This window comes from Motacilla alba, chromosome 9 (genome assembly GCF_015832195.1).
Source record: "Motacilla alba alba isolate MOTALB_02 chromosome 9, Motacilla_alba_V1.0_pri, whole genome shotgun sequence".
Classification (NCBI taxonomy): domain Eukaryota; kingdom Metazoa; phylum Chordata; class Aves; order Passeriformes; family Motacillidae; genus Motacilla; species Motacilla alba.
Window position 1 is genome coordinate 15024443 of NC_052024.1, and position 12214 is coordinate 15036656.

The 12214-nt window shown below is 45.0% G+C and overlaps 1 long non-coding RNA gene across 5 annotated transcripts in view; it reads right to left on the reverse strand.

Annotated features, from left to right (window-relative positions):
• Positions 1–8554, reverse strand: part of LOC119704593 — a 57707-nt gene extending 49153 nt beyond the window's left edge. For all 5 annotated transcript variants that reach the window (XR_005258011.1, XR_005258009.1, XR_005258008.1 and 2 more), the window contains exons 1-2: positions 8366–8554; positions 3305–3529 (exon numbers count right to left, since the gene is read on the reverse strand). This is a non-coding gene — a long non-coding RNA (uncharacterized LOC119704593). The remainder of the gene's footprint in view (positions 1–3304; positions 3530–8365) is intronic.
• Between the last annotated feature and the right edge of the window lie 3660 nt (positions 8555–12214).

Below are 12214 nucleotides of genomic sequence, written 5' to 3' on the forward strand. Positions count from 1 at the left end.
AGTTACCATTCTAAGAGGAGTGAGATAATTGACTTATCTAGCAATCACTTCAGAAAGATTATTATTAGAAATAGGTCTGCTTTCTAAATATACACGTGCCTCTAGACGAGCTAGGCCAAATGCCAGCTACATGTGAAGCAAAGCTGGCACTGAGGCCAGCACAGTCCAGGTGTTTGGGCTCCTGTCTTGTGTTCACAAAGCTCATGTGCACCTCTCCCAGCCTGGCCAAGGCTTCTTGCCAGCAACACATCACCCACACCATCACCACAGCCTGATCCTAACAAGAACCTTCATGATCTCTCAGTCAAATCCTAGGAGCTGGAGTAGTTTTCTCTTGACAACATGGACCTTCCATGCCTTGGTCAAACACTCCTGGCTAAAGTCAGGGAACGTTGCAGAAGAATAGTAAAGTAAACCTGGCAATAAAAGAATACAGCTAAATTATAACTGCTTCAGCTTGATTTCCAGGTCATCAGTTCAATGACAAATGTGTAGGTGGTGCCTTCATAGAAAGTCATTACCAGTAGTTTCCTTCACATCCTGTACTCCATAGCAGCCAAAAAAAATCACTCAGCTATCCTTCACCTATCTTCTATCTGGCTAAAAAAAATAAAACCAATTTTTTTTTAAATTATCTGTGTCTCTACACATCTCATGCAGATAGCAACAAGGCAGCCATGACATCCTCACTGACATTCTGTCATAGAATTCATAACAGAGAAAGATCAATTAGCTCTGAGCAAGCAATATTTCAGTCACCAAAAATAAAGCATTAAAAATTACCAAAGCAATCTCAAAGTTCTTGAGTTATTAGAAGAGAAACTGAGGTGGAAGCCCAGAGAGCCTCACAGGTTATTACAGTTATCTGTTGTATATTTCTACCTTACTTGGTTTTCTTGTAGCATGTGTGTTATTTCAGTAGGTTTCCTGCAACTACATTTAATTTAGAGCAATGTTAAATGAGGGAAAAATAAACAAAGAAAAAAAAAATCTGGCTAATTCTGCACGAAGCAGGACTATTGACAGCTGACACAGAAGGCAGAGCTGGAGGGGGGAAAAGCATGGAGCTACTGCTTGTCTCTCCTGAGATATAAAAGGTGTGTGAAGGCCTCAAACCTCACGTGTTCCTCTACACAGAAACTGAACAAGCATCAAGATTAGTGTCTCTTCATGTCAGTAGCAAAACACAAGAATGAGCGGCATTTATTCCACCCTCCCTAACATTCCTCCTGCACAGCTCTAATTTGACTGTATTGATGTCTTCCTCAGAGGAGATAAAGTTGCCTTCCACATAGAAATGCAAAGCAAAGGAACAAGACAGAAAGGACTATAATTAACATCAGATATTTTTTCTACTCAGCAAGTAGGACTCAGTTCTGCAAGTTACTGTCTATACCTTTTCACCAAAGCACCTCTGATCTGCTTCCCACCGTTGGATTCAAAGCCAGTAAATAATGACTTTCCCACATAATCATTACACTTGGGGTTTAACCAACTGAATACTAACCTCTAAAATGAAAGCTCAGTTATGATTGTGTGTATATGTCTGATTTCATACATTCCTGTTGTTTGACTCATATAGGCAGAGAATTATGTGGCTGAAAGCTCCAGACTAATTTTTTTGGGAGTATGTGGCAAGCCTGAATTGGTAAGATCCAAACCTAGGCACATGGAACTTGCCTGTTAGAGTGTGTGCTCACAGCACAGTACAGGCTATGGCACAGCAACAAAGAGACATTAATTAGGTAGCACTGATCCCATGGGTTTAGCTGCATTCCTCTGTACATCTCATGTTCTGAACTGTCAAATTCAGGGATAATTATTTCTGCTCTCCTTTGTCTTATGGGTACAATTGCTCATGGACAGCCACTGATGGCAGCTTATGAATGTGGATGTGATAGCTTGGTTAGAGAGTGAGAAAACTAGATAAGTTTTCCTAGAATTGGCTTGAGAGACTTTAGGGAGTTGAAGATAAACAATAATAGTTTATTATCATAAACAACCTGTAGGTAGGGTTTCCTTACTCTTTGTTTTTTTTTTTTTTCAAAAATTGTTTATAAGAAGGGTGTCTTGTTAATTAACTAATTAGGTGAAATGTATTAACTAAATGACTAATTAAATCTACCTAGATTAGAAGAGTTTATTAAAAAAAAACAGTTCTAAATATAGGGCACATTATTATACCAATCAACCTTTTAATAAGTCTATATAATTTCTTACTCCATAACAACATATTAATATCTCTGTTGATGAGTATGGCCCTCCTGAGGTGGTGTTTTGGAAGAGCAGTGTCCAAGACAGAACTAAAGATCACATTCACACTGTGTCACAGATTAGTGGCTTCCAATGTAACACTTTTCCTTTCTGAAAGCCTCTCTGCCCATCCCTTAGCCTGGCATGGAAACTAAGGACACCATCACACAAGGTGCTCAGCAGCTTCTGTCTCAGTGAAGGTAGAAAGAGTTTAAAGCACTTAGAATTGAGTCCTTAAAATGATTGTTTGACACAATAAACGTAGTGATTGACCGAGCACATCCTAATGCCATCCATGTACATTCCCGTATTACAATCACCACCACCAAAGAAGCTGCTTCAGCTGGTAATTGCAAGGTAATTTTAGTCTCCTGTACTGTACTCTGCTTCCAAAACATTAGGGAATAAGCCACCACCAATATTACAAATTAGATGGCAGCATACGTTAGGAATTTGCTGTAACTCCAGCCCTCAGTGACTAGCACAGCTTCAAGTGTAAACAAACAAAAGCTGCAATTTGTGCCAAATGTTTACTCTGATTTCAAATCAGGGTTAGCTTTGCCAGTACAAATTACGCCTCCCTTTGTCTTCAAGAAATCTGGCCATGGACTAGAGGAAGTTAGACAAATGTTTTGTGTTAAATGAGCTGTCTGATTAGATACATTTTTTACCAGCTTTTACTTCTCCATCTACAACCAGGGGTTTTACAGCATTTATCATATCTCCCATCATCCAACATTACTCAAACACAGATTTAGTCTGTATCCTCACTAGAAGTTAGGAAGACAGAGATCAATCTGCTGGTGCAAATGACAGCATGAATGCCAGTGAATGAGATCAAACTACTGGGCATTTATTCACCCTATTAATGTAAGTCATGAAACTCCAATTAAAATTTGGGATCATTAAAGCAGAGTGCTTATGATTTTCTTGGCTATATAAAAGCTGAGTATTCCAGATGAGATTACAGCTCCCAAACAATTCCCAGCATGGATGGACTAATGAACAGTGAAAAAAAACCCCAAACCAAACTGTTACTGGCTTTGCTTACCATAATAAGGAAGAACTTCCTCATGGGATGCTGCTTTGCACAAGGGTTTGCACAGAGAGTGGGTTTGGAAGCCACAGGTGGGACTGTGCATGTCCGAATCCCAAGCATGGGACTCCCAATCAAGTGTGAATCTGAAGCTTTCCCATTACCATCTCTATCATGTTTCTCTTCCAGTTGCTCCATCTGGAGCTCTTTCTTGTTTTTGCCATCTGACATTTCAACAGCCTGAAAACAAGCAAAACAACTCCTCTAAACAACCAAAATGTTTGATCAGATCCTTTATATAAATGAAATGCTAGTGCATGCCAGGCATCTGAACTTGGTAAAAATAAATGAGTGCTTCAAACCCACTATTGTTCTCAAGGTCCCTGACCTTCAAAACATCATTCTATTCTATTTGTAAACAACACAGACATGACAGAACATGTGAATACCACTTCACCCTTTGGTAACAGTATCTATCCCAAGACCTCAAAGTGTTCTGCAAATATTAGCTAAGCCTCTCATGCCTCTAAAGAACTCCTACTCTTCAACAAATATTAGCTGAATCTCAACCTGCACCACTCAGCTCGTAGGAGACCAGTGCTGTTCTCCAAGTTCAGAAAGGTTGAATACTCTGGCGAAGGTTATTCAAGAGTTTGTAAAAGACTTAGGCAACAGAAATACAAATTTATAAGTCTTCTAAGTATGCCTGGACCTCTGGAAGTTTGTCCAGAGCATCATCCAAACCTGTATGCTACTTTTGGCAACTCTAATATTAAACTTCAGACCCAAATCTAGATCAATCCAGATTTCATTTAAACAAGAGAAAGCAACCAGGAAAACCAGAACACTAGTTTAACCATTCATCTTCCCACTACCTTTGCAGGTCTCATAATCATTTATGCTTTTGTGCGTACCCAGATAAACCAAGGCATAGGAGGCCTCAGCTTGCATTTAGCAAGGGACCAAAGGAGGCACAGTGGCCAGGAGGAGCACACACCGCCCAGTTCAGCACCCCGGGGATGAACGCAAGCTGAACTCACCCAGGTTTCAGGCAAAGAGCAACTCAGCACAGCTCCACTGGTACAGCTGGACTGGTTCCTGACCACAGATGTAGGAACACAAAGATAAGGCCATAGTAACTTCCATATGGTAAACAGCCTGAACTTCCTAGGAGGGCTCCCTGGAGGCAATTCATTTCCAAGGCACAGAAAACGTGCTTGGCTTTGACTCATGTCTCTCCTTTGCATCTTTTGAAAAACTGGTTATGGACATTTATGTAATGGAAGTTTTCAACACATCTTGTTAAAAGGCATCACTCCAAGCTCGGGCCAAAACTGCAGCTTACATTGATTTTGATTCCCTCTGGACTATGCTTCCATCAGAGGGTAGGAACACCTTCCCACTGTGTTGTTTTGGATCATCCAGACTTCCCAAGCAGCTCATCTACTTCAGTATTAACAAAAGAAATAGGTAACAACAAAGCTAGAAGTTCAGACCCTGCACACTTCAGAGTCGAAATACATTTTAAAAAAATCCAACTATGCTTTTATTGTCTGGACATGACAATTTATTCCGTTAGATTCCATTTAATCAGTTACCTTTCTAAACAAGGGATACTATTCTCTATTAACATAGAATTGTACTCAGTCTAATACAACGCCCAGTCTATAATTATAGATAAGTGTAAAGTTGGGGTTTTTCCTCCAGAATTTTCTCTTCTACATCTTATGCTGTCTTCAATTGCATTTCAACCTAAGTTGAAAGCTGATTGATGATGGCACGGGAGAAAGCAATGGTAATAGCAGTCAGTATGAGGTTAAAATTCTCCAGAGGTTACTTTTTTGTTGGTCAGAAGGGGCCAGTCCACATGGGTGTTGGTTTTTGGCCTTTTTACAACATATTGTTGATTCTTGGAGTGCACTGTGACCATTACATAACACTAATAATGACTGCTTCCAGAGCCTTCTAAGCACTCCAGGAGCAAAAAGGGAAGATTGATGAACAGTTTCACGACAGCCTAAAAGTACTGTCTGGTTCCTTCAGTAAGGTAAAGTATTTTTACTGCAGTGCACCTAAAGCCACGGGTAAAATGCAGAGCAAAAAGTGAGGGCTAGGAGCCTGAACCAGCCAGACAAATTCAGAGGAAAACAAAACCTGCATCATTACCTTGGGGCTGGGTGGGAAGGCTCAACACAAGTGAAGTGATAGATTGTTTCCCACAATGTTTGCAGCCCATGACTGGGTACATTTCTGCGGGTAGAACAGAGGTCCCCACTTCTGGCAGGAGAGGAACCATGCAGGTTTTGGTGGCGTGAATTACAGAGTTGATCAAACTAGAACAGCTCATTTCTGCCTTTGAAACAGGGAAGAAACAAAAACCCAAGAGAGGCCTGACACCCACTTTCTTATTCTGGGATTAAACTCCTGAAAGGAACTATCCTTAATCTGTGATTGAACTGCCAGAGTTCTTCAATCAATAGAAGTGATTTTTCAATCAGCAAAACTGGCACACAGGCTAAAAGGGTTGAGAAACACTTCTGCTCTTTGTAAGATTCCTGAGGGATTATTTCTTCCAAGAGGTCTGCTGGAGGTCCTGATCAGGCTGGTGGTGTGCTCACTTCCCCGGCGCTGTTTCCTATTTTGGGGCCTTCCTTCAATCACTGCACCACCAATGTCTTGAATCTGGGTATGTGGTTAAACACTGCGCCCTGAACATGGTCACCATTCTTCATGCTCTCCAAGGCTTGAAATGCATCTGAGGCAGTACAGTGGGGAAGAGCCTCACAATCCTGGAGAATTTCCTCTTCTTCAAAAGTAGGTTAGGAAAGTGAATCTGCCTCCTGTCTGAATAAGCTCTTCCAAGTCATCCCTGGCTAAAGTGCTGCTCTCAAACTTCTTAGCCAGTATGACAGCAAGTCTCCATCTACTTGTGCTGCCCTTCTGCAGATGGCATAGCAGAGTGCCCAGCTGGAATTACACTGGCACAAGGCACAGGGAAAAGGACAGATAAGGTGGTTGCTCTATTGCCCCCCCCCATCACTGCATGGAGCCAGAGTGTGCCCCTGTGTGACTCCCTGAGCTGAACTGGCTCTGCAGGCTCCAGACTTGCTGGGTGAGTCCCCCCACCCTCCCATGCCCACAGGTTACAAGCAACAGTGCCAAGAGTCCCCAGTACCATGGGCAGGTTCCCATTCTGCAGAATACTCCAAAAAAGTAAGCTAAGACACTCCCCGCCCTGAAACACCTTATGTTTAAGCAAAAAATGAAAACAAAAGATAACAAAAAAGGAGTGGCCTTAACAAGAGCATACAGTTAATCCAAAAACCTGGCCTTTTACTGCAGAGCAATGCACATCTTACCACCAATGCTGCCAGTGGTGTTTGTGACAGACCACTGGAGTCACAACACACCTGATGTGTATGGTGCTTCCCATAGGCCATGTGTGCATTTGGAGAGAGCTTGGAGCTAGGAAATCTCATCTTTGATGCTGGGTATCAGGATGAACAGAGGATCTGCTTTCGAAAAGATGTCTTCATACCTATCCGCTTATGTCACACCACAGACTGCTCTTGAAGCAAGAGCAATTGCATAACATTCTCATCTTCATTTTCCTGCTGTCCAGCCAGCCAGGAGGAGGTCACATTCCCTCTAACAACTTCTTTGCTTTGCAGCTCACTCCTACATATTTCAAAGGAGCTGCCAGCATTGCATTCTTTTCATAGAACCCCAGGGAAGTTCTAACCTCAAAATTAAGCAAAACAAAGTCCTTTGAATATTTTCCAATTAACCTAAGATTGACACTAACACTTTTCTCTTCATGTTTCCACTATTTGAACAACTGGGTTTCTCCTGCATGCCCCAGTTGTCAGGCCTTTTGGACCATCAAAGATCTAAGTTATTCCTTTCCCAAAGATTACTCTGGTTTTGAAACTCAGAGACCCTTTTCTGCTAAGTTCGCTCTAGATTGTGTCATTTAGTGGAAGAGATCAGAGAAGCCTCTCAGCAGCACAAATCCAGGGAAGATATCAAAGAAGAGACAGTGTGGCAGGTTTCTCATACACTAGCAATGAGGGCAAGTTAACACTGCTGAAAGCCTTCAGGGTTGCATTCTGCTCCCAGTCTTACAGCATAAATATCCAGAGAAACAGATATGACAGAGAGTGAGTTCTGAGTGCCTAGAGCCAGCAGAGAGCATAATGGCAATGCCATAAAAAATGTCAGCATTCAGGCAAGAGGCTGGAGGTAGCAGGCACGGTCCCATTCTGGGGCTTGTAGAAGCATGTTGGCCTTCAGGGGCCTGCAGGCACCATGGCTCATTAGCCAAACTTCCTCTGAGTTCATGGTGATGCTGAAACACAGGAATCCTCTCATTTGGCTAAAAAAGCAGTTCTGCCAGCAGAATTGCAGGCAGCTTCTGTGCAACCTGAAACAAGAGGGAGGAGAAGGCTCCCAACACAAGAGCAGCACTGCCCACAGACACACAGCATGCAGGGAGCAGCCAGCACTTTAGAGACAAAGTGTTTATGCCCTTTGTCGCTCATTGTTGCTTAGGTAAGGTACTTCTAAAAGCTGTTGGGCAGGTTGCCAAGGTGTCCCAACTGCCCATGTGGGGAGTTCCTGAGCACTTTCTGTCCATTAGCTTGCAAATGTCCCTCTGAAGAAGGTAAAATATTGTCACCCACACTTTATAGATAGGAGTAGCAAGGCACAGAAGGCCAGAAGTATCCCAGTTCTCTCTCCCTGCTTTCTAAACCATAAACAACAGTAATTCTTCCCTCAGTTACTGGAAACAACAGGCTCTTTCAGAACCAGGAAAGCTGCCCCTTGCCTGGAACCAAGGAGCCAAAAGCACTTGGAGGTAGAAGCCTGCAGCCTATGCAGGGCCTGACATCGTTTTAAGCCTGAGAACGCTTCCTCCAGCACATCTCTGGGGTCTTTTTTTGTACTCACAAAAACATTCCATGCTCTGTATGCTCAAGGAGTTCACCTTCAATAAATAATTTGAACAAAGGGAGTTAGTGCTGGCACAGTTGCATGGGTTGCTTTAGGGACAGTTTGCAGCAATGTCAAACTCACCTTTGCTGGTGGCTGCTACCACTTGCTGGGAAGGAATCCAGCCCCCAAAGGGAACACTCAGTAACATCAAGAGCCAAGAGTAATTTCATCCCCATTAGTTAATATCAAATATAAAGGACACATTCCAGTACACAGCAAGTAGTCTTTGCCTCCTTGAAAGACAGTTGTGGAAGATCTGGGGTTTAGGATCCTTAAATGACAAAACAGAAATACATGAAAAGAACATTTTTTCAGACTAATTGCAGGATAGCATTGCTCAGACAGCATCAGTAGCTCTCAGATTACTACCTGGAAAAATTCTGGGTCAGAGGCACGTTGCTGACCCAATCCAGAGAGCAAGCAGAGAGCCTCATGGGCAGTATTGATGAGGATGTTGAGCAAATGGCCAACAGCCTTCTTTCTGGTTTTAATAAAATGAAGTGACACTTATTCTTCCCGTGTTGAAAACCAGAGAAAACAGCAGGTCATTCTGAAGGAAAAGCAGACTTCTTCGTGTTGGGTCAATGGACCAGCCTGAAGTTGTGCAGAGACTGCTGTTTAGTCTGCAAGTGTACTACAACAGGCTTCAGCAGCAAAGCTGCTCCTTCCCAACACTGCAGTTTAGAGGATGAAGGAAAAGTTGCATTGACCTCACGGCCCTTGAGAAAAACGCATCCCTATGGAGATGTGGAAAAAGGAATATGAAACCCAAAAACCAAAGGAGATGTGGCAAAATGAATATGAAACTTAGTAGAGGGCCATGAAATTATACTAGGACAGTAGTCAGCTTGTCTACAAGTGCAAGTTTCCAGTCGAGCTAGCCCAAAGCTAATGGCAAAGGCCAGGCTCATCCACTAAATCCAGAGTTTCAGCAGCACACAGCTGTGCAGCACCCCTGGAACCAACCCTGGGACAGCGCAGAGCCCACCTTCACTTGGGCCAGGTCAGAAAAGAGAGGCAGCTGGAGGGTATGTGTAAATATGGTGGATGTTCACAGAGCAGTGGTAAGGGATCCAGGAAATTCCTGTCTAACTTTGGCTCTCCCATAGATGATCTGCATGACCTTTTGACAAACATCTCCCTCACCTTCCTTCTCCCTCCTCTTCTCTGCAAAGTCCTTTGTTTCTCCATGTGGAAAAAACTCAGGAATAAAAGAACTTTCCCCTCTACCATGAGCCAAATACACCTGTGATAGCAAAGCATATAATGGAAGCTATGCTGCCTAGAAGAGGCAGTAGTTCTCCCTTAAGATCCCCACAATCACCATGTTCCTGCAACAGTTTCTAGTTCCTGGCAAAACCTGAACCAGAAAAAAAACTTCACTGCTGAATAAGTGCTAGTAGAAGTAAGTAAACAGCCTTGCACTCTGTCATATTCCCTGAATGACTGAGAATGCCAGCAAAGACAGCACAGACTCTCAGAGCAGTAAACAACCAAGCAGGCAGAGCAAAGAAACATTTTAAACCCCATATGTCAGAAAACCTCTCTTTGGAATAAAGAGGTGAAAACAATTTTGTCAGAATGGAGGAAGTTTTCTTCCCTTCCTTTCTCCCCACTTCCCCAGCCCTTCCTTCCCTTGTTTACTTTGTTTCCCTGTTTCAAACCAAGTCAGAGAACCTTTGGTATTTGTGGAACTGGGCTCTTTCTGTTTAACTCCAGCTGTGCCCACAGCCCACATAGGGGTTTGGTAAAACTTGCCCAGTCTGACAAAGTGGTTACTCAAGCTTGAAATAAAACCATAGTGATTTTTACACTACTAAAATGAATGGCCCTTGACAGGACTAGCAATTATCTATGAATTCCAAAGAAAAGGCTTGTTGCATGGCACAGCAACGTGCTCCACACAGCACTGTGGCAGGGGGATGCAGGAGCTTTCTGTGCTTTTGCTCTGGCATTTCAGCCTCTTTTGAAATATGACATCACTAAGAGCTCCAAGATAAAAAACCAAAAAACCTGAAGAAGGTACCCCTAAGACTCCAAAACTCCAAAGACTGCACAGGAAAACAGTTCAGAGGATTTTTACCTGTCACAGACATGGAGTTGGAAGGAGATCTTTGCCAGACACCGGTCAAGGAAGAAGCAGCATCCAAATTTAGAGGAAAAGCCCTTGCCAGGAACACCAACCATGAGGCTCCTTGTGGGAAAGGGGATCCTGTGGTGGTCCCCACCACAGGGTACCTGTAACTCTTTTTTTATGGTGAATACCTGCATACATGGACCCAGAGATGAAGAACAAGGCAATTAGTTTCCATATGTTTGACTTGGGAGTGGCTGCTTGGGATCTAACACCCTTGCTGTTATCAGAGAGGGTCTGTGGCCTGCAACTGTGTTATCAGGTATCAGAGAGCCCCCTTGGGCAGGGACTGTGGGAACAGATGCTGACCTCAGCCAGGCAGCAGGAAAACAAACCTCAGCACAAAAGGACGGGATGCCACGAAATAAGACTCCTTGAGAAAGGAAACAGGGAGAAACCAAAGCTGAAATCTCGATGCTTCTAGGAGCCATTGAGAGGGATAACTGAACAGGATGAGACCTGGCCAGCACAGGGTTGCACAAGGACAGGCTGAGGGTCTGAGCAGCGCCAGCAGGCTGGGCCAGCTGAGGAAGGAGAAGCAACACCTCTGCTGCAAGCAAGGGCTGCTTCCAGGGCGGCAAGCAAAACCTGTGAGCGCCAGCCACGCCGCTGCTTTTTGTTTGTCTGTTCACTGAGGTCTGGCAGACAGACTCTCCCTTCCATGTGTGCCTGGTCAGTGCCCAGCACAGCACCAAGAGCCTCTCAGTCCTGCTAGAAGGGAGAGAACATACCTTTGCCCAGGATGAGACTGACACAGGGAAGGTAGGTGGCCAGCCCATCCTGCTTTCATGTCTTTTCAGACTGAACATTTTGGAAGAAAAGTTTGCCTCAGATTGAGCCTCTGTCTGGGATTAATTCAGCACAAATTTGTAGTCACTGCAGGCAGCTGGGAGGCTGCAATAGCTATTAGAGAATAAGCCAAAGAAGTAAAAGCAAGCAGGGACAAAGAATAGTCCTTGCCCTCCCCTCAAAACAGAGAGTAGGCACAAGGATCCAAATTAAAAAGCAACTGCTAGTGGCCAGTGCTAGCGAGTCGCTGTGGGCTGGCCAGCAGCAGGACAGCCGCCTGGCCAGAGCCGGGCTGCCAGCAAGCAGCTCTGGCACAGGAGTGTGGCACACCCTGCTCGGGTGTCCAGGCCCAGCAGAGCAGTCCAGAGCTGACTGGGAAGGCCAGTGGAGCTGGGAGCTGCTGTGAACTGCAACGAGGGGGAAAAAGGAGAGGAGTCCTCCCCACTGCTGCTCTGCCAGAGGGAAGCAGCCAGCGCACCTCCTGATATTGCTGCCAGCCGGGTGCCTCCAAGCTGTTGGTATTGGTCATTCTTTGGTTGGGGGATCTGAGAGGCCGAGATCAGAAAGAGCAAACTGCAGAAAGAAATGAGGCCATTGCACGGTGGAGACAGGAAAAAAAATGCAGGGAGACAGGTCAGCAGCCAGCAGCAGCACCCAGGACGGCTGAGATGCTGGCTGCCCTCGCAGGCATAGGCAGCACTACCAGAACCTCAAGGAGATGGCAATGCCATGCCTGAAGGCTGGAGATGGTTTTCCATCTGCTCCCCCAGGCACCGCACAGCAGCGCCGGGGCCCGCGGTCCCTCCCCGCACGGCATCGCCCTTCGGACGGGAGGTGGCAGCAGATGGCCACCGACAGCCCCGGCCGGGACCGCCAGCATCTCCGGTACCCGCGGGACAAGCCCTCCTGGCTCCCAGGGACTGGGCAGGGCCGGCAGGAGGTGCTCCCCGAGAGCATCCGTCCTCCCGGGATGCGCCGTCTCCCATCCTGCCCGCTGGCTCCGAGCC